At 38.7% G+C, this 20537-nt stretch overlaps 1 long non-coding RNA gene across 2 annotated transcripts in view; it reads right to left on the bottom strand.

Annotated features, from left to right (window-relative positions):
* The window catches only part of LOC109503395, a 205294-nt gene extending 190567 nt beyond the window's left edge, over positions 1-14727 (bottom strand). The window contains exons 1-2 of one of the 2 annotated variants that reach the window (XR_006584960.1): positions 14670-14727; positions 10033-10114 (exon numbers count right to left, since the gene is read on the bottom strand). This is a non-coding gene — a long non-coding RNA (uncharacterized LOC109503395). Of the gene's footprint in view, positions 1-10032; positions 10115-13731; positions 13874-14669 lie in introns of those variants that run through there. The other variant, XR_002162343.3, reaches the window with a different exon arrangement.
* Between the last annotated feature and the right edge of the window lie 5810 nt (positions 14728-20537).

Genomic DNA, 20537 nt, shown 5'->3' with positions numbered 1-20537 from the left:
TTTGTCCGATGTGTCATTTGCGAATATCTTTTCCCATTCCGTTGGTTGCCTTTTAGTTTTGTTGGTTGTTTCCTTTGCTGTGCAGAAGCTTTTTATCTTCATAAGGTCCCAGTAATTCACTTTTGCTTTTAATTCCCTTGCCTTTGGGGATGTGTCGAGTAAGAGATTGCTACGGCTGAGGTCAGAGAGGTGTTTTCCTGCTTTCTCCTCTAAGGTTTTGATGGTTTCCTGTCTCACATTTAGGTCCTTTATCCATTTTGAGTTTATTTTTGTGAATGGTGTGAGAAAGTGGTCTAGTTTCAACCTTCTGCATGTTGCTGTCCAGTTCTCCCAGCACCATTTGTTAAAGAGGCTGTCTTTTTTCCATTGGATGTTCTTTCCTGCTTTGTCAGAGTTGGCCATACGTTTGTGGGTCTAGTTCTGGGGTTTCCATTCTATTCCATTGGTCTATGTGTCTATTTTTGTGCCAATACCATGCTGTCTTGATGATGACAGCTTTGTAGTAGAGGCTAAAGTCTGGGATTGTGATGCCTCCTGCTTTGGTCTTCTTCTTCAAAATTCCTTTGGCTATTCGGGGCCTTTTGTGGTTCCATATGAATTTTAGGATTGCTTGTTCTAGTTTCGAGAAGAATGCTGGTGCAATTTTGATTGGGATTGCATTGAATGTGTAGATAGCTTTGGGTAGTATTGACATTTTGACAATATTTATTCTTCCAAACCATGAGCAGGGAATGTCTTTCCATTTCTTTAAATCTTCTTCAATTTCCTTCATAGGCTTTCTATAGTTTTCAGCATACAGATCCTTTACATCTTTGGTTAGATTTATTCCTAGGTATTTTATGGTTCTTGGTGCAATTGTGAATGGGATCAGTTTCTTTATTTGTCTTTCTGTTGCTTCATTGTTAGTGTATAAGAATGCAACTGATTTCTGTACATTGATTTTGTATCCTGCAACTTTGCTGAATTACTGTATCCGTTCTAGCAGACTTTTGGTGGAGTCTATCGGATTTTCCATGTATAATATCATGTCATCTGCAAAAAGCGAAAGCTTGACTTCATCTTTGCCAATTTGGATGCCTTTGATTTCCTTTTGTTGTCTGATTGCTGATGCTAGAACTTCCAGCACTATGTTAAACAGCAGCGGTGAGAGTGGGCATCCTTGTCGTGTTCCTGATCTCAGGGAAAAAGCTCTCAGTTTTTCCCCGTTGAGGATGATGTTAGCTGTGGGCTTTTCATATATGGCTTTTATGATCTTTAAGTATGTTCCTTCTATCCCGACTTTCTCGAGGGTTTTTATTAAGAAAGGGTGCTGGATTTTGTCAAAGGCCTTTTCTGCATCGATTGACAGGATCATATGGTTCTTCTCTTTTTTTTTGTTAATGTGATGTATCACGTTGATTGATTTGCGAATGTTGAACCAGCCCTGCATCCCAGGAATGAATCCCACTTGATCATGGTGAATAATTCTTTTTATATGCCGTTGAATTCGATTTGCTAGTATCTTATTGAGAATTTTTACATCCATATTCATCAGGGATATTGGCCTGTAGTTCTCTTTTTTGACTGGGTCTCTGTCTGGTTTAGGAACCAAAGTAATACTGGCTTCATAGAATGAGTCTGGAAGTTTTCCTTCCCTTTCTATTTCTTGGAATAGCTTGAGAAGGATAGGTATTATCTCTGCGTTAAACGTCTGGTAGAACTCCCCTGGGAAGCCATCTGGTCCTGGACTCTTATTTGTTGGGAGATTTTTGATAACCGATTCAATTTCTTCGCTGGTTATGGGTCTGTTCAAGCTTTCTATTTCCTCCTGGTTGAGTTTTGGAAGCGTGTGGGTGTTCAGGAATCTGTCCATTTCTTCCAGGTTGTCCAATTTGTTGGCATATAATTTTTCATAGTATTCGCTGATAATTGTTTGTATGTCTGAGGGATTGGTTGTAATAATTCCATTTTCATTCATGATTTTATCTCTTTGGGTCATCTCCCTTTTCTTTTTGAGAAGCCTTCTAGAGGTTTGTCAATTTTGTTTATTTTTTCAGAAAACCAACTCTTGGTTTCATTGATCTGCTCTACAGTTTTTTTAGATTCTATATTGTTTATTTCTGCTCTGATCTTTATGATTTCTCTTCTTCTGCTGGGTTTAGGCTGCCTTTGCTGTTCTGCTTCTAGTTCCTTTAGGTGTGCTGTTAGATTTTGTATTTGGGATTTTTCTTGTTTCTTGAGATAGGCCTGGATTGCAATGTCTTTTCCTCTCAGGACTGCCTTCGCTGCATCCCAAAGCGTTTGGATTGTTGTATTTTCATTTTCGTTTGTTTCCATATATTTTTAAATTTCTTCTCTAATTGCCTGGTTGACCCACTCATTCGTTAGTAGGGTGTTCTTTAACCTCCATGCTTTTGGAGGTTTTCCAGACTTTTTTCTGTGGTTGATTTCAAGCTTCATAGCATTGTGGTCTGAAAGTATGCATGGTATAATTTCAATTCTTGTAAACTTATGAAGGGCTGTTTTGTGACCCAGTATATGATCTATCTTGGAGAATGTTCCATGTGCACTCGAGAAGAAAGTATATTCTGTTGCTTTGGGATGTAGAGTTCTAAATATATCTGTCAAGTCCATCTGATCCAATGTCTCATTCAGGGCCGTGTTTCTTTATTGACCGTGTGTCTAGATGATCTATCCATTTCTGTAAGTGGGGTGTTAAAGTCCCCTGCCATTACCACATTCTTATCAATAAGGTTGCTTATGTTTATGAGTAATTGTTTTATATATTTGGGGTTCCGGTATTCGGCGCATAGACATTTATAATTGTTAGCTCTTCCTGATGGATAGACCCTGTAACTATTATATAATGTCCTTCTTCATCTCTTGTTACAGCCTTTAATTTAAAGTCTAGTTTGTCTGATATAAGTATGGCTACTCCAGCTTTCTTAATAGTTCTCCATCCCCTCACTCTCAATCTAAAGGTGTCCTCAGGTCTAAAATGAGTCTCTTGTAGACAGCAAATAGATGGGTCTTGTTTTTTTATCCATTCTGATACCCTATGTCTTTTGGTTGGCGCATTTAATCCATTTACATTCAGTGTTATTATAGAAAGATACGGGTTTAGAGTCATTGTGATGTCTGTATGTTTTATGCTTGTAGTGATGTCTCTGGTACTTTGTCTCACAGGATCCCCCTTAAGATCTCTTGTAGGGCTGGTTTAAGTGGTGACAAATTCCTTCAGTTTTTGTTTGCTTGGGAAATCCTTTATCTCTCCTTCTATTCCAAATTGCAGACTTGCTGGATAAAGGATTCTCGGCTGCATATTTTTTCTGTCTAGCACCCTGAAAATCTCGTGCCAATTCTTTCTGGCCTGCCAAGTTTCAAAAGAGAGATCAGTCACGAGTCTTATAGGTCTCCCTTTATATGTGAGGGCACGTTTACCCCTTGCTGCTTTCAGAATTTTCTCTTTATCTTTGTATTTTGCCAGTTTCACTATGATATGCCGTGCCGAAGATCGATTCAAGTTACGTCTGAAGGGAGTTCTCTGTGCCTCTTGGATTTCAATGCCTTTTTCCTTCCCCAGTTCAGGGAAGTTCTCAGCTATTATTTCTTCAAGTACCCCTTCAGCACCTTTCCCTCTCTCTTCCTCCTCTGGGATACCAATTATGCGTATATTATTTCTTTTTAGTGTATCACTTAGTTCTCTAACTTTCCCCTCATACTCCTGGATTTTTTTATCTCTCTTTTTCTCAGCTTCCTCTTTTTCCATAACTTTATCTTCTAGTTCACCTATTCTCTCCTCTGCCTCTTCAAGCCAAGCTGTGGTGGTTTCCATTTTGTTATGCATTTCGTTTAAAGCGTTTTTCAGCTCCTCGTGACTGTTCCTTAGTCCCTTGATCTCTGTAGCAAGAGATTCTCTGCTGTCCTGTATACTGTTTTCAAGCCCAGCGATTAATTTTATGACTATTATTCTAAATTCAGTTTCTGTTATATTATTTAAATCCTTTTTGATCAGCTCATTAGCTGTTGTTATTTCCTGGAGATTCTTCTGAGGGGAATTCTTCCACTTGGTCATTTTGGATAGTCCCTGGCGTGGTGAGGACCTGCAGGGCACTTCCCCTGTGCTGTGATGTATAACTGGAGTTGGTGGGCGGGGCCGCAGTCAGACCTGATGTCTGCCCCCAGCCCACCTCTGGGGCCACAGTCAGACTGGTGTGTGCCTTCTCTTCCCCTCTCCCAGGGGTGGGATTCACTGTGGGGTGGCGTGGCCTGTCTGGGCTACTTGCACACTGCCAGGCTTGTGATGCTGGGGATCTGGCATATTAGCTGGGGTGGGTAGGCAAGGTGCATGGGGGCAGGAGGGGCAGGCTTAGCTCGCTTCTCCTTAGGTGATCCACATCAGGAGGGGCCCTGTGACAGCGGGAGGGAGTCAGATCCGCTGCGGGAGGTTTGGCTCCACAGAAGCGCAGAGTTGGGTGTTGCGCGGAGCGAGCAAGTTCCCTGGCAGGAACTGGTTCTCTTTGGGATTTTGGCTGGGGGATGGGCAGGGGAGATGGCGCTGGCGAGCGCCTTTGTTCCCCACCAAACTGAGCTCTGTCGTCCGGGGGCTCAGCAGCTCTCCCTCCCTTTGTCCTCCAGCCTTCCCGCTTTCCGAGCAGAGCTGTTAACTTATGACCTCCCAGATGTTAAGTCGCGCTTGCTGTCGGAACACAGTCCGTCAGGCCCCTCCGCTTTTGCAAGCCAGACTCGGGGGCTCTGCTTGGCCGGCGAGCCGCCCCTCCGCCCCGGCTCCCTCCCGCCAGTCCGTGGAGCGCGCACCGCCTCGCCGCCCTTCCTGCCCTCTTCCGTGGGCCTCTCATCTGCGTTTGGCTCCGGCGACTCCGTTCTGCTAATCCTCTGGCGGTTTTCTGGGTTATTTAGGCAAGTGTAGATGGAATCTAAGTGATCAGCAGGACGCGCAGTGAGCCCAGCGTCCTCCTACGCCGCCATCTTCCGAGAGCTCTGTGAGTAATTGTTTTATATATTTGGGGGCTCCGGTATTTGGCGCATAGACATTTATAATTGTTAGCTCTTCCTGATGGATAGACCCTGTGATTATCATATAATGCCCTTCTTCATCTCTTGTTACAGCCTTTAATTTAAAGTCTAGTTTGTCTGATATAAGTATGGCTACTCCAGCTTTCTTAATAGTTCTCCATCCCCTCAGTCTCAATCTGAAGGGGTCGTCAGGTCTAATGAGTCTCTTGTAGACAGCAAATAGATGGGTCTAGTTTTTTTTTATCCATTCTGATACCCTATGTCTTTTGGTTGGCGCATTTAGTCCATTTACATTCAGTGTTATTATAGAAAGATACGGGTTTAGAGTCATTGTGATGTCTGTAGGTTTCACGCTTGTAGCGATGTCTCTGGTACTTTGTCTCACAGGATCCCCCTTAGGATCTCTTGTAGGGCTGGTTTAGTGGTGATGAATTCCTTCAGTTTTTGTTTGTTTGGGAAGACCTTTATCTCTTTCTATTCTAAATGACAGACTTGCTGGATAAAGGATTCTCGGCTGCATATTTTTTCTGTTCATCACATTGAAGATCTCCTGCCATTCCTTTGTGGCCTGCCAAGTTTCAGTAAAGAGATCGGTCACGAGTCTTATAGGTCTCCCTTTACATGTTAGAGCATGTTTATCTCTAGCTGCTTTTGGAATTTTCTCTTTATCCTTGTATTTGCCAGTTTCACTATGATATGCCGTGCCGAAGATCGATTCAAGTTACGTCTGAAGGGAGTTCTCTGTGCCTCTTGGATTTCAATGCCTTTTTCCTTCCCCAGATCTGGGAAGTTATCAGCTATTATTTCTTCAAGTACACCTTCAACACCTTTCCCTCTCTCTTCCTCCTCTGGGATACCAATTATGCATATATTATTTCTCTTTAGTCACTTAGTTCTCTAATTTTCCCCTCATACTCCTGGATTTTTTTATCTATCTTTTTCTCAGCTTCTTTTTCCATAATTTTATCTTCTAGTCCACCTATTCTCTCCTCTGCCTCTTCAATCCGAGTCGTGGTTGTGTCCATTTTATTTTGCAGCTCACTGATAGCATTTTTTAGCTCCTTCTGCCTGTTCCTTAGTCCCTTGATCTCTGTAGCAATAGATTCTCTGCTGTCCTTTATACTGTTTTCAAGCCCAGCGATTAATTTTATGACTATTATTCTAAATTCACTTTCTGTTATATTGTTTAAATCATTTTTGATCAGTTCGTTAGCTGTTGTTATTTCCTGGACATTTTTCTGAGGGGAATTCTTCCGTTTCGTCATTTTGGATAGTCCCTGGAGTGGTGAGGGACTGCGGGGCACTTCCCCTGTGCTGTCTTGAATAACTTGCGATGGTGGGCTGGGCCGCAGTCAGACCTGATGTCTGCCTCCAGCCCACCGCTGGGGCCAGTGTCTGACTGGTGTGTGCTTCTCTTCCCCTCTCCTAGGGGTGGGATTCACTGTGGGGTGGTGTGACCCGACTGGGCTACTTGCATACTGCCAGGCTTGTGGTGTTGGGGATCTGGCGTATTAGCTGGGGTGGATCAGCAATGTGCACAGGGGCGGGAGGGGCAGGCTCAGCTCACTTTTCCTTCCGAGATCCGCTTCGGGAGGGGCCCTTTGGCACCGGGATGGACTCAGACCTGCCGAGGGATGGATCCGCAGAAGCACAGCATTGGGTGTTTGCACTGTGCAAGCAAGTTCCCTGGCAGGAACTGGTTCCCTTTGGGATTTTGGCTGGGGGATGGGCGAGGGAGATGGCGCTGGTGAGTGCCTTTGTTCCCCTCCAAGCTGAGCTCTGTCTTCCCGGGCTCAACAACTCTCCCTCCTGTTGTCCTCCAGCCCTTCCGTTCTCTGAGCAGAGCTGTTAGCTTATACCCTTCCAGATGTCAAGTCCCGCTTGCTGTCGGAACACGCTCCCTCCAGCCCCTCCACTTTTGCCACCCAGACTTGGGGGCTCTGCTTGGCCGGCGGCTGCCCCTCCGCACCGGCTCCCTCCCGCCAGTCCGTGGAGTGCACACCGCCTCTCTGCCCCTCCTACCCTCTTCTGTGGGCCTCTTGTCTATGCTTGGCTCCGGAGAATCCGTTCTGCGAGTCTTCTGGAGGTTTTCTGGGTTATTTAGACAGGTGTAGGTGGAATCTAAGTGATCAGCAGGACGTGCGGTGAGCCCAGCATCCTCCTATGCCACCATCTTCCCAGGATCCTCTCAACTTTTCTTTTTAATTTCCACCTTGCAGTGACAGGATGCGATGCTATTCAACTCGTCTATAACTGAGATAATCCTTCATAATAATTTTAATTGAAAAACATAAGTTGGCTATCAGCATAATGAAGAGAGCAGTGAAATATTTTACAAAATATTTATTATGGATTTGAAGAAATAAAGCATGGTTATCCAAAGCTGTGAGTTAAATAGAAGGGAAAAAAAAGGAAACAAAAAAAAAAAATTAGGCGAAACTAGGAGTGAAATAATTTCAATTGTTTTTTAACGTTTATTTATTTTTGAGAGAGAGAGCATGAGCACAGGAGGGGTAGAGAGAGAGGGAGACACAGAATCTGAAGCAGGCTCTAGGCTCTGAGCTGTCAGAACAAAGCCTGACCTGGGTCTCGAACTAACAAGCCCTGAGATAATGACCTGAGCTAAAGTCAGACGTTCAACTGTTGGAGCCAGCCAGGTGCCCCAAGAGAGAAATAATTTTAGATGAAAGAGTCTTGCATGTTCTGTGGGTATATAATTTGTATAAAGTATGAGGCAGGCTCTATAGGAAAATCCATAGAATCTCAAATGTTTTACAATTTAGAGAAGTTCTTAAAACATTTTTCCTCTGGGTGCCAAGATTTTCTTAAACTTTCTTTACAAGTAAGCTTCTTTGAAATGCTGATTAATAAGGCAGAAATGCGATTTTATTAGTCTTTCGATTTCTCCAGTTTGTTTCTCATTTGATGAAAAGAGGAATATGATTCACTCCCTAATCAGCTTCTCTTACATTGATTAACGTGCAGCATCATGTCGTTCCCTTGACTCGGGTCATGGTTGTCCTGATGCTTGTGATTTCTCTGGTTTTTCCTTTAGGCAAAGCTTCTATGTAGCGATAGCTTGCCACTTATCTTTTTATATTCTCTGCCAAGTGTAAATCACACAGCTTACATCCACCTTTTTCATTTTCTTTGCCTTGGCACCTCTTCATCCACCCTTTCATTGTACTTTATATTGATTTTATAGCATCTTTTATCTTTGTTTTCCTTACAGCTTTTTTTTTGTTTTTATACGTGCAAGCATATAATGAGGCTCACTTTCCATCAATCTTGTGACAGTCCATTCAATAATTCAACAAATCCTCTGAGGACTTCTTGAGTATGGCTTATATGAATCACCAGATCTCATATCTTCTGAATGTGCCTTTTCTGTCATTTCCTTTTAGTTCCTATGAATTTGCTTCCCATTGATTTGTCACTTTTTAATATTTTAAAGAAATAGTCATTGTTTTACTGGTATTAAAGTCTGTGTGTATTCAATTAATCTTTCCTGAGTCCTTGTCCTTTTTTGCCATGTTCTTATTAAGTGATAAAACACAAAAATTATATATTCATGTAAAAATCATGATCTTCCTTCAGTGAAAGATGTATTAGATATATTTGTCTTATCATAAAAAATCTCTATAATTACACAATCTAAGTAAATCGAATAACTAATATATAGGTGGACACATAATCCAAAATCATTATATATTAAAAATCTAGAAATTCAGAAAAAGTAAACATTTACCCATACCGTTAGCTCTCTTAAAAAGTACATAAGGAGGGGCGCCTGGGTGGCGCAGTCGGTTAAACGTCCGACTTCAGCCAGGTCACGATCTCGCGGTCTGTGAGTTCGAGCCCCGCGTCGGGCTCTGGGCTTATGGCTCAGAGCCTGGAGCCTGTTTCCGATTCTGTGTCTCCCTCTCTCTCTGCCCCTCCCCCGTTCATGCTCTGTCTCTCTCTGTCCCCAAAATAAATAAACGTTGAAAAAAAAAAAGTACATAAGGAAATGAAATCTCTTGCTTTTGCCCCTTCACTGCCATCTTTGAAGCTAACAACTGGTAAGAGTTGTACATCCTTCCCCATTTGCTCCTCCACTTACACAGATACAGCAATATGCATATCAATGTGCATATCTATTTTTACAAATCTTTATGTGCATAAAAATGTATATACGTTTTTATTTCATGTCAGCGTGCAATTTGCTTTTTTTTTTACTTAAATTAGTTTATTACATCTGATACATTTCCTTTAAAAAGATGTATGACATTGATACTTCAGATTATTTCAAGTTTTGGCTAATACAAATAATACTGCAATGAAATCCAGATATATAAGTACATCAGTATATATTTTGTATATACAGATATATACCTATATATAAAGCATGTATATACCCTGATATATACATACATTCATACCTATTATTTGTATAGAAAATTATAAGAATTGTGGTATATGTATATTTTTATATTTCTATTTTTATATCCAATATTTGCTGATTTTATAAACAAATGATTGTAATTTTGCTTTTCTTGCATTATTGTTTCCCAACTCATTTCTTACTCTCTAAACTCTTAATGTACACAAAGAATTCCCACCAGCTTTGTCCCCGTATTGATTTGTGCTAACGCCCCTCTTTTTACAAGAATTTTAATATCATGCCATGCTTTATTGACTCTTGTGGCAATTGCCTTGGCATAGTCCCTGCATATTAAAATTTAATCCTTGTCTTTTCTCACTTTCTATTACTGTCAGTGTGATATTGTCAGTGAAGGCCATATGTAACCTCAGTCTCTGTATTCTCCCCCTTTCATATTTATCCTTCATTTTTACTCTCGCATATTTGTCCAAGAATGATTCTCATACAGCTAAGAATTACACAAACAGGCTTGTTTCTTTAATTTCCTTCATCTGTCTGCACACATACCCAGCAGCTTGTGTTCATGTTTGATCAGCCATTTAGTGAAGAAAGCATTTGGAAAATGAGGATTATAATTAAACGTTTCACTTTACCTGACATAGCCATGATTACACTGGGCCTTTGTCCAAATCACCTTCATGATCTTGGCTTTTGGCAGTAATAGGAAGGTGATGTCTGTGGAACAGAAATGAAACTATAGCTTTTCCTTAGTGCCCTTGAAAGTTCAGCCCTGTAAACCACCCAAATGGAGCTTAATGTCCTGTTAAAGAAAAAACAAACAAACAAACAAAACAACCGTGTGTGAAGCTGGCTAAGATTCAGGTCAATATATACTATTTTTTTTGTTCACTGCACATATGTATGTCATTTCCCAGAAATTTCCCACCACGTTGGATTTTATATCTTATCAACAAACCAAAACTGTTTCTCACAGGTTCATCTTGAAGAATTTTAGTTCTAATGCTTGGGCAGCATGTATTTACTTTCCAAGTCTACATTTTGTACTCTCTGGGTTATTATGTTTTTATTAACACGTGCACCATGCTGCCCAAAGTTGATAGGTGGAAGTACTTAGGGAAGGATACAAATAAGTTCCTATCTTTTTTTTTTTTTTTATCATGTGGTTGTTACCTTACCACTTGCACACCTGCCATTTAAAGTGCATGACTCTCGCTTTAATCAAGAACACAAAATGTTTGAACTCCAGACGCTCATAAAGAGATTAACTGTCTTATTGGATAATGGTAGGGACCATCCATTCAAGTCCAAATTAGGAGCCAAGTTTATTTTTGAGAAAGGTGAAACAAAATGCATGTCAAGCAACCATCCCTTAGATTTTTCCAACTTTTATGTTTATATAACGGCAAAGCTGCATATAAGATTGCTGATTTGTGTTACCCAAGAAATGATGTCTATAAATAGCAATTTAAATATTATAAAATAAAGAGGCAGTCATGTAAGAATATATTTCTGCATCAGTCACCAATCTTATTTCTATCTGATCCAAGGCATATTGCTTTACCTTGCGAAGACACAAATTTCTAGGGGTCAAATCTTAGATGACATTTTTTTGAGTTTTCTAATGTTCGCTTTTGATAATTCTATAAGGGAATATATGAAAGAACTTCCATTCAGACTTAAAAATCAGGAGGGATATTGCCTCTTTTAAAGAATGGGGTGCTTTTTTAAATCAGAAGATGTGTAGAAAATCATTCTTGTGCTTTCTCTCCCCCTTGACTGCTAGGAAACTGAAATTTTATGTTCAGTTGCCATGGTTTTCTTATTCTAGGTTCCTGGCATGATATCTACCAACTCTATAATTGGCGTAATTTTTATTTTTTGAAATGAATTTTGGCTACAATGTATGTATTTTACTCTAAGCCACCTCAAATCTTTTGGGACTTAGATACATTATAAATATGTATAATGCATTTTCACTTTGACCACCTAGGTATATTGCTTGATTTTTAAATTTTTTCCTTGCATATTTCTTAAACTTTTAAATGAAAGTCATTTTGCTTGATTATAAAAGTTCTATATCTTTAATATAAAATTTGGGGTGCTTCAAAAAATACACAGAAGAAAATTAAAATTATTCACCGTCTTTTTGTAAATTGGTTGTAAGAAACCTAAGCCTACTGAAACAGCCTAATGCCAGAAGGGGCACTGATCGAACAGATGCAGGTACTTTTATGAAACCCACAGCCAGCAAAGACAGAAGATGCTTAAAAGAGAACAATCGAGAGCTATAGAGCTATCATTTCTCCTTTTCTGTTGCCAGTTTTATTTCCTTTCTCTGTAAATTTGTTCTTGCTGCTTTAATGCTAAAGTAAATATACGTAGTAGAAAATGACTGGCCCACTTAGTTTTATCATGAATTCCAGTTTCAAATTCCCAAGGACTGACGATTTGATTGGCTTAGTTTGTACTGGGTGCATACAGACAGAAACGTCTAAAAGCCCACCTCTTCAATAGCAGCTGTGAGTAATGAATAGTTCAAAGAAGAGGCTATGGGAGGTTCATCTTACTCTGCAAAAGAGGAGTACAACCTCTATCTCTTTATTACATAAATCACTGTTTATGTATATTTTTTTGTAAATGTATTTTTATATTTTTCTAGGGTGATGAATATAAATTATATGTGAGGTCTGGATTCTATAATTTCCACTTAACGATAGCATAAACACTTTCTTATTAAAAACTTTTCAAAAACACATTTTAGGCCACAAAGTTTTCTATTACTACATAACAAATCACTGCAAACATGGCAGCTTAAAGCAACAAGCGTTTACTAGCTGATAGTTCTGTAGGTCAGATGGATTCTTTCTTTTAGGGTGTCCGGAGGCTGAAAGCAAGACATGGGCTGGGTTGGGCTCTTATCTGGAGGCTTAGGGGAGAGTCCTTCCAAGTTCATTTGGGCTGTTGGTAGAATTGAGTTCCATGCAGCTGTGGGGCTGTTGTTCCCATTTACTTCCTGGCTCTCAGTCAGGGGACCTCTTTCAGAGACTTAAGACCACCCTCACTTTTTCTTAATGTCCTGCTCAGCTGTCAAAGCCAGGAAGTTGAACCCCGTGTTCTTGAGATCTGACTCTCTCTTCTACTGTAGTAGAAAGCTCTACTTTTCAAAGAGCTCATGTGATTAGATTAGGTTCACCTGAATAATTGCCCTATTTTAAAGTCAAGTGGGCCCCATAACACAGCATAATCATGGGAATGATATTTCATTATAATCAGTTTCCAGGGGCCAGGTATGAAATCTTGAGGGCTCACCACAAAGAGCGTATAGATAGGTTTGTTTAAACAAAAAATCTAGTCAGCTGATTCAAAACCATTTATTGACTATTTCCTTGGTTCCTGATGATTTATAATTACATATTTACAAACTCAACTTATATAAATATTAACAAAGCAGGTTCTATTTCAAGCTAACTATTCCATTGTAGTAGTCTCATGCTTGTTGACATATTTCCTTAGTAAATATATCATCATAATATAATACCTAGATAGGCAAATTTTCCTCAAATTTTATTTGCCAAATTCATTTTGGCAGATTTATTTTTCAAATTATTTTACCTATATATGCTTGGGTACCATGCTAGAAGATTTTATGTATATTTTTATATTTTACAAAATAATCCTGACATTTGGTTGGCATTGTATTAAATTATTATATGGGAGCAAACTTGAAATTTAATCTAGGAACATAGTCAAAGTTCATACTTCTCTTTCAGTGTAATTATAGAAAGCCTCTTAATTTTGTGCATGTTCTCAAAAACATATGCAAAGTCTTATATCTGTAAGTAGGCACTATACCCATAAGTTAAAAGAGAATTCTGAAAACCCCAAAAGAGAATCTCCAAACCTAAAATCTTATTATACAAAATTTTACATAAAACCCTGTTTGGGGTTAAAAAAAATACCAAATTTCCTTGGGATTAATAAATAATCACAGGATTATTTTACAGATGGGAAATTTTGAAAATGATACTACATTTATTAAGGAAAAAAATGCAAGAATTTTCAAAACAATGCTTATAGCTTCATTATAAACTCATAGTTTTAACTCTGAGATCATATTCTATAATGAAGCTGTAAAAATTAACACAGATTTGGCATATTGTCAAATGCAACAGTACAATATATAACAGAGAAATAGATACAATGATGTATCAGGATCAATAAAACAAAAAATCACTTCTGATCTCTGGGTAAAATCTATGCTTTTCAATTAACAGTTTTCTGATGACTGACGAGTCATTTGAAATATTTAATGAATGAAGCTCTGTCCTTACCTCAGTGATTGCATCCAAATAAATCATAAATCGATTCATTTATTCAACACATGTTTTTGAGCACTTTTAGTCCAGGCTCTATTCTAGGCACTTTCAATACAGCAACAAAGATTTAGAGATAAAAGCATTAAAAGTAATTCAATAAAACATTGTTAGATCTTCTTATACTTTAGGAGACAAAAAAAAAAAAAAAAAACTTTCTATGGCTTACATGAATTCAAAAGCCGGGAGGAAAAGGAGAAAACAACAATAACAACAACAACAAAAAAACCCAGTACATTTAACTATACATACAGTTTAAATTTCTGTGGGAAAAAAAGTTTAGGCATATCAGGAATATAATTATAAGACATGAAAAAACAGAATGACAAAAGTGTTTCCAGCATTTATTGCAAAGGAAGAATTTCCTAAATACAAAAGCAAAAACAACAAAATCTTTAACTGAATATGAAAAGACTAACTTTAAATAAAAATGCACAACACCACATTAAGGAAACTCAGGTTCATTTTTGTTTAAATTAATGCAAATTTTTAAACCCACATGCTGCTTTTGCCTGTTTATATTGGCAAAGATTAAAAACTCTTATTGTATTAGTTTTCTGTTGCTGCTGTAACAGATTGTCACAAAGTAAGTGGATTAAAACAACACACATTTATGATGTTACTGTTATGGAAGTTAGAAGTCTGAAATGAGTTTCAGGAGTCTAAGGTCTTAGCAGAATTGTGTTCCTTTTAGAGCCTCTAAGGAAGAATTTGTTTCCTAGTTGCTAGAGGCTGCCATATTGATCCGTGGTCCTCAACCAGCATGTATATCAGTCCAACCTCTTCTCCCTTCATCCCATCCCCTTCTCTGCCTCTTTTACTTATAAGAGGCCCCTTGTGATTACATTGGACCCATCTCAGTATTCTAAAATAATCCTTCCTGTCAAGATCCTTACCTTAATCACACCTACGAAGTCTCTTTTGCAATGTAAGGTAATGTATACACAGGTTCTGAGGATTAGAATGTGGGCATCTTTGGAGAGCCATTATTCTGTCACACTAATGCCCAGAATTGTGAGAAAAAGTTTCTAATGGATTCTTTTCATAGCCTTCAAATTAAAATCTTACATACTCCTTGATCCAATAGTAAATCATACATCCTCCTGGTTGTGAATCATACATCTATACTCTAGGAAGTATTCAAAACGTACGTACAAGGAAGTTTAGGACAGCACTGTTTGCACGAGCAAAAAGTTGTAAGAATTAAATATTTACTTACCAGAATTAATTTGATACATTTTGGTGTTAGAAATAAGCTCATTGACCCAATTAAAGGGGGGACGCAGAGACTCAGAGCACAGTGAAGCAAGGCTTTAATCAATGTGTTTTTGTTTTTGTTTTTTTAATGTTTATTTTTTTGATAGAGTGTGGGCAGAGTGGGGCAGGTACAGAGGGAGACAAAGAATCTGAAGCAGGCTCCATCTGTGCTGACAGCTCAGAGCCAGATGCGGGGCTCAAACTCACTAACTGTGAGATCATGACCTCAGCCAAAGTCCGATGCTTAACCGACTGAGCCACCCAGGCGCCCCTCCAGGTTCTTGAAAGAGCGGGTGTCTGACGGACAGGCATACTGGTAACAGTTACAGCACGCGATTTCTCTCTTAATGTGCAAGTCCCTCCCCTGGTTCCTCATTGGCTGAGTACTACAGAGGTTACAGCCTTACCTGGATGTCAGGTACCTATGACCATGTTAGGCAAAAAGTAGTCTGACTGGAGTAAATGTACATTCCCTGAGATGATACAGAGACTTTCAGTCCCTCCTTCCTTCTTTTCTTTGCTGCCTGCTCATTACAAAGCCCCTGAAAATAAACTGCAGAACTGAGAGGGAAAGAAGAATGAGGAAGTAAGTATCTAAGGGTTTGGGACGCCACTGTGGGCTGGGAGGTGTTCATCTATATTTCCAATAGGTTGTAAACCTATTATTAATTAGCACAGCTTTTATTGGATATTTCTGAAAATGAATCATCTCCCTTCTCATGATGATATATCCATATAATGGTTTTCTGCATTTGTATACAAATATTCAGGTATATCTATATGTCTTAATATAGAAAAATGCTTACACTAAGAATTAATTGCAAAGGACAAGTTAAAGAATTCTACAATCTCAATAGTGTGAAAGTATCTTGTTTATTTTATATATTTTTCTTAAGGTGCTAATTTTTTTTTTTGCCATGAGCATGAATTCTATTACAAAAACCGATTATAGTACAGGGTTATGAGTCTCTCACATTTATTCACATCTAAACAGAGGCACTGACAACTTTTTGTGCCAGACTATCAAGGATGTTTATATAGAGAACAGCCTTGAAGACAAAGTCTCCCTCTAGAGCACAGGGCAGATTTTTTTTTTTTTTTTTTTTTTTTTTTACTAACAGTATAATAAAGATAATGTCTCCCTCTGGTGAGGAGATTGGGCCAATGTGCTTGCAGTTTTCTTAGAAAAGATTGAGCTTTCCTAACCCTGGATTCTCTAGTTGTGACACAAACTCACTGCATGTTCAGCGTCTATCTGTGCTCACCTGCACCTCACCCACATGAGACTTCTTTGGTAGTTTAAAGGGGGGTAGCTTAAGGGGGGGAGCATTAGTTGGAACATAAAGCTCTTATACCTTGTTGTCTCTCAAGCAAAAAACGTCTTGTGTCTCCAACCCAAGAGTATTTTGCCTTCTGCCAGGGTCCATTAAAGTGTCTCTTTAAAAAGGGTAAATTACTAGCTTCCAAATACGATAAAATCTCTCCATGTTTCCTGACCTATGAATTACACAAAAATGTATTTAAAATAAGATACATAAGATAAAATATTGTGTATAATTTTAATTACAATTAAAATTACACAAAAATTTATCAATTAAACAAAATATAATATTTTGACATACACTATTCTGGATGATCACATTTTCCATTAGAAGAAAGAAAGAGAGGGGCACATGGGTGGCTTCAGTTAGTTGAGTGTCAGCCTCTTGATTTTGGCTCCTGTCCTGATTCCAGGGTTGTGGAATCCAGCCCTGCAATGGGCTCCTCGCTGAACATGGAACCTGCTTAAGATTCTTCCTCTCTCCCTCTGCCCCTCCCTCCTCCCTCCCTCTCTCTCCTTCTCCCTCTCCCTCTCTCTCTCTCCCCCTCTCTCTCTGAAATGAAAAAACTAAAAGAAGAAAAGCATTTATCATCCAAGTTATTGTTAATATTCCAAAATAAGTTCAGTTGAAATAGTGCGTACCACAGTGCAGCACATTTTTTTAAGTAGTTAGAAATTGACATTCCTCTCTCTTAGTGTTATACTGAGGAAGTCGTTCTGTTGTAGTAGGATGCAACATTTATCAGTACAGAATTTGAAGATAATAAAATAAGCATCAAGATTTCACCTATTTCTCCAAGAAAAAGCAGTGCATGGTATTTGGAGGTGCTAGCAGCAGATTCTTAAACACTAAGCCTGGGTACCAGTCTATTCTTTAGAAATGATTCCCAGAACTATCAAATAAAAAGCAAGCTTTTTGGTATTAGCATAATTTTGGTGAATGGGTTGCATTCTATGTGTACTGAAAATGCTTTCTGCTTTTATGAATAGTAGTTATACACAGGGGTTGAGAGAATTAAAATTAAATGATCTCATTTACAATCAGCTTAATTCCTCATCCACTCTACAAACCCTCGAGAGTCTACTTAGAATTCTTTCCACTTGGCTCAGAATGTAAGGTTTATGCCAATCTGAGGGAAAAGGCACAATTTTCTTATTTTCCACAAGCAAAAGAGACTGTCAGAATAACTGCTGTGAATCCATTTACAAACCTGTGAGATTGTTGAGATGAAATTATTGAGTTGGTGCTTTTGCATGTGCGGATGCTCTTGGTCACCTAGAGGTCTTTTCTTTTTCAATGAATTAATTTTTTGAGAGTGTGAGCAGGCGAGAGGAGCAGAGGGGGAGAGAGAATCTTAAGCAGGCTCCACGCTCAGCACCACAAGCCTGGGATCACAACCTGAGCTTGAAATCAAGAGTTGGATGCTTAACCAGGAGCCACCCAGGGGCCCCTAGAGTTCTTCTATCTGATTAAGTGAATCCCCTTTCTCTTTTTTCTCAATGTCTACTTTTTTGGAGTCAGAACATCTCACTCTTTGGTCCCAAAACTGCATTTCAAGCCAAAGTCTTACCAGGTCTTAAATAACCTATATGATCTTACTTGACCTGGTCGCTCTGCTCTCTCTTTGCTTCCACTTCCCTAAAAAGTAGAGCCTGAGACAAGTGCTTACAAGCAACAAGTTTATTTCAGAAAGTAATTCTGGAAAACCAGTGTAGAAATTAGAGACAACAAAGTGAGGAGGAGAAATGACCAAGGATGAGCTATTGAGCTGGTTAACTCTGTGGACAGCTATAGCTCAATCCTCAGGACCCCTCTGAGGTCGTGGTCCTCTGTAACTAGACATGATGGGGGAAGCAGTCATCCCCCATTGCTCATGAGCTGCTCTAAGGCATGGTATCCAGGCACTTTCAGGTTTTCTCAGGAGCGAAGAGAACAGAGCAGAACCCATGGGCATCTTCACAGTGCTATACAAACAGCCCTGGGGACACAGTGACGGCAGATCCTGCCTGCCTGCTGAGGCAGCAATGGCTGGAGTGAAGAAGAGGTGAGAAAGAAAGGATGTTAGTTGGCACCTCAACAGATACACACATGATGCCTCTCTGAGCTCCTCTTTTACTACTTCCCTTCTCTTTGATGTCCCTTGACCAGACCAGAAACCCTCTGCTGTAAGGCATTTGCTTCAGCTGTTCTTTGTGTGTGAAATGCTAGTTCCCTAGCATCTCCAAATCTTTGTTCAGACTGTATCTTCTTAAGGATTCAGATATTGATCCCTGTCTTTAACATCATACTGCCCCCTCTTCCCCACAACCCATACTCTCAACCCCACACACATTCAATCCCCCACAAACTCAGTCCTCAAATCCTTCTCTATTCTGTTCTTTCCTTAGCAATTTCCTTAACAATTATCCTTACCTTCAAACCAACGTTATCACTTATTATTTATGTTTATTACTTATAACCTTACTCCTATCCCCAATCTATAGAATGGAAGCTTTAGTGTCTTAATTTGATTTATTCACTGATAAATGTATTTCAAACAGTCTTTGGACCCATCTCAGTTCTTTCCTTTAAATTTTTTTTTATGTGTATGATGTCATGCTTTACATTATTTTATTTTGTGAATCCCTTGACTGATTTTTGTAGATATAATTGATTTTACTGCTTCTGTGCTTTAAACTCCATACTGGTTTTATAAGTGATTTCATAATATGTTTTGAATCAAATAAAAAGTGACACCAATTACATAGGTTCAAAAAATGGAAATCAAGGGACCAAAGGGCTTACCTTCTTTGCAATGACTATTAGATGTCAATGCTCTTAGAGGAGAGTAACTGAAGTATTCAAGGTTAGAAAATGCTAATGTTTGAATTTAAAGCAATTTTCACTTTTATGAACCTTCTAAAGGCATCCGGTGCAAATCTCTTGTACTTTAAATAGTTTTCTCCTTATTATAAACCTTAGGTCAATATGTCCACTTGATGAATATTTAAAAGTAAAAAAGATTACCACATAGGCCATTAATAACTATCAGGAGTAGGGCAACAGTATTTTAAATTTATATTGGAAAGATCTATCACCTGTTTATTTATCTTTTCAAATGCCTTTTGAACTTATGCCACCTTTGACACATGGTTATTGCATATTTTTTTATGATTTTACCATTTTAAATGTTATACTTTAGTTAATATGAATTCCTTTTTTTCTTCAGCTCATTTGAATTAAGTTTCTTTAACTTTCAATTAAAAATCACACAACACATAGAAGGCTAATCATTTCTCCTAATTTTGGATTTGTACATACGAGCTGGGATCTGATATGCAAGTTGTTGAATGAACTAAAATATGTACCAGATAACCATCTTATACAGAATAAAGAGACCCCAAATTGAATTTTTCATATGTGAAGAGTAATTCACATGAATACAATTTCACTTTTAATTTGTATAAGTACACATAATGGTGGGTATATATAAGACATCAATGGCAAAATGAGTATTTGAAGGAATATTCCTATATCACATTATTATTAAAACTGGCCAAAGTATTTTCAAGATTTTAAAGTAGAGGAAAATGTACATCTCAAAAAGGATGAAATATAGCATGTGACTTGTCAGAGATATGCATCATAGGAATGATATAACAAAAGCTTCTTGAGAGCTCAATGTGGGAGAGAGAATTTTTGTTGGGATGATCGGGAAGGTATTTCTGGAGGAAACGTTAGCTAAGATGAGTTTTGATATATTGGGATTTGATAATCTGAACTTGTCTATAAATGTGACATATAGATAGGGAAAATAGCAAGAACAAAGCAAAGAATGCATGGGCATGTTCGGGAGATAGCAAGTACAGAGAGGAAAAACAAAGAATTGCAGTTATTGTTAGGGACTGAATTGTTTTCCCTCAAAATTAACACATTGAAGCTTTAACCACCAATATGACTAGATTTGGTGATAGGGCATTTAAGGAGGTATTTAAATGGGGTCATATGGTGGGGCTTAATCTGAGAGGACTGATATTGTTATAAGAAAAGGAAGAGACACAAAGTTCTCTCTCTCCACATGCACAGAGGAAAAGATATGTGAGGACACAGTGAGAAGACCATCACCCACAACTCAGGAAGAGAGGTCTCACTAGAAACTAACCCCAATGGCATGATATGGACTTCTAACCTCCAGAACTGTGAGAA

The sequence above is a fragment of the Felis catus genome, chromosome C2, assembly GCF_018350175.1.
Source record: "Felis catus isolate Fca126 chromosome C2, F.catus_Fca126_mat1.0, whole genome shotgun sequence".
NCBI classification, from domain to species: domain Eukaryota; kingdom Metazoa; phylum Chordata; class Mammalia; order Carnivora; family Felidae; genus Felis; species Felis catus.
Note: the sequence above shows the minus strand (reverse complement) of the source record. Positions and strands in the feature narration are given on the sequence as shown.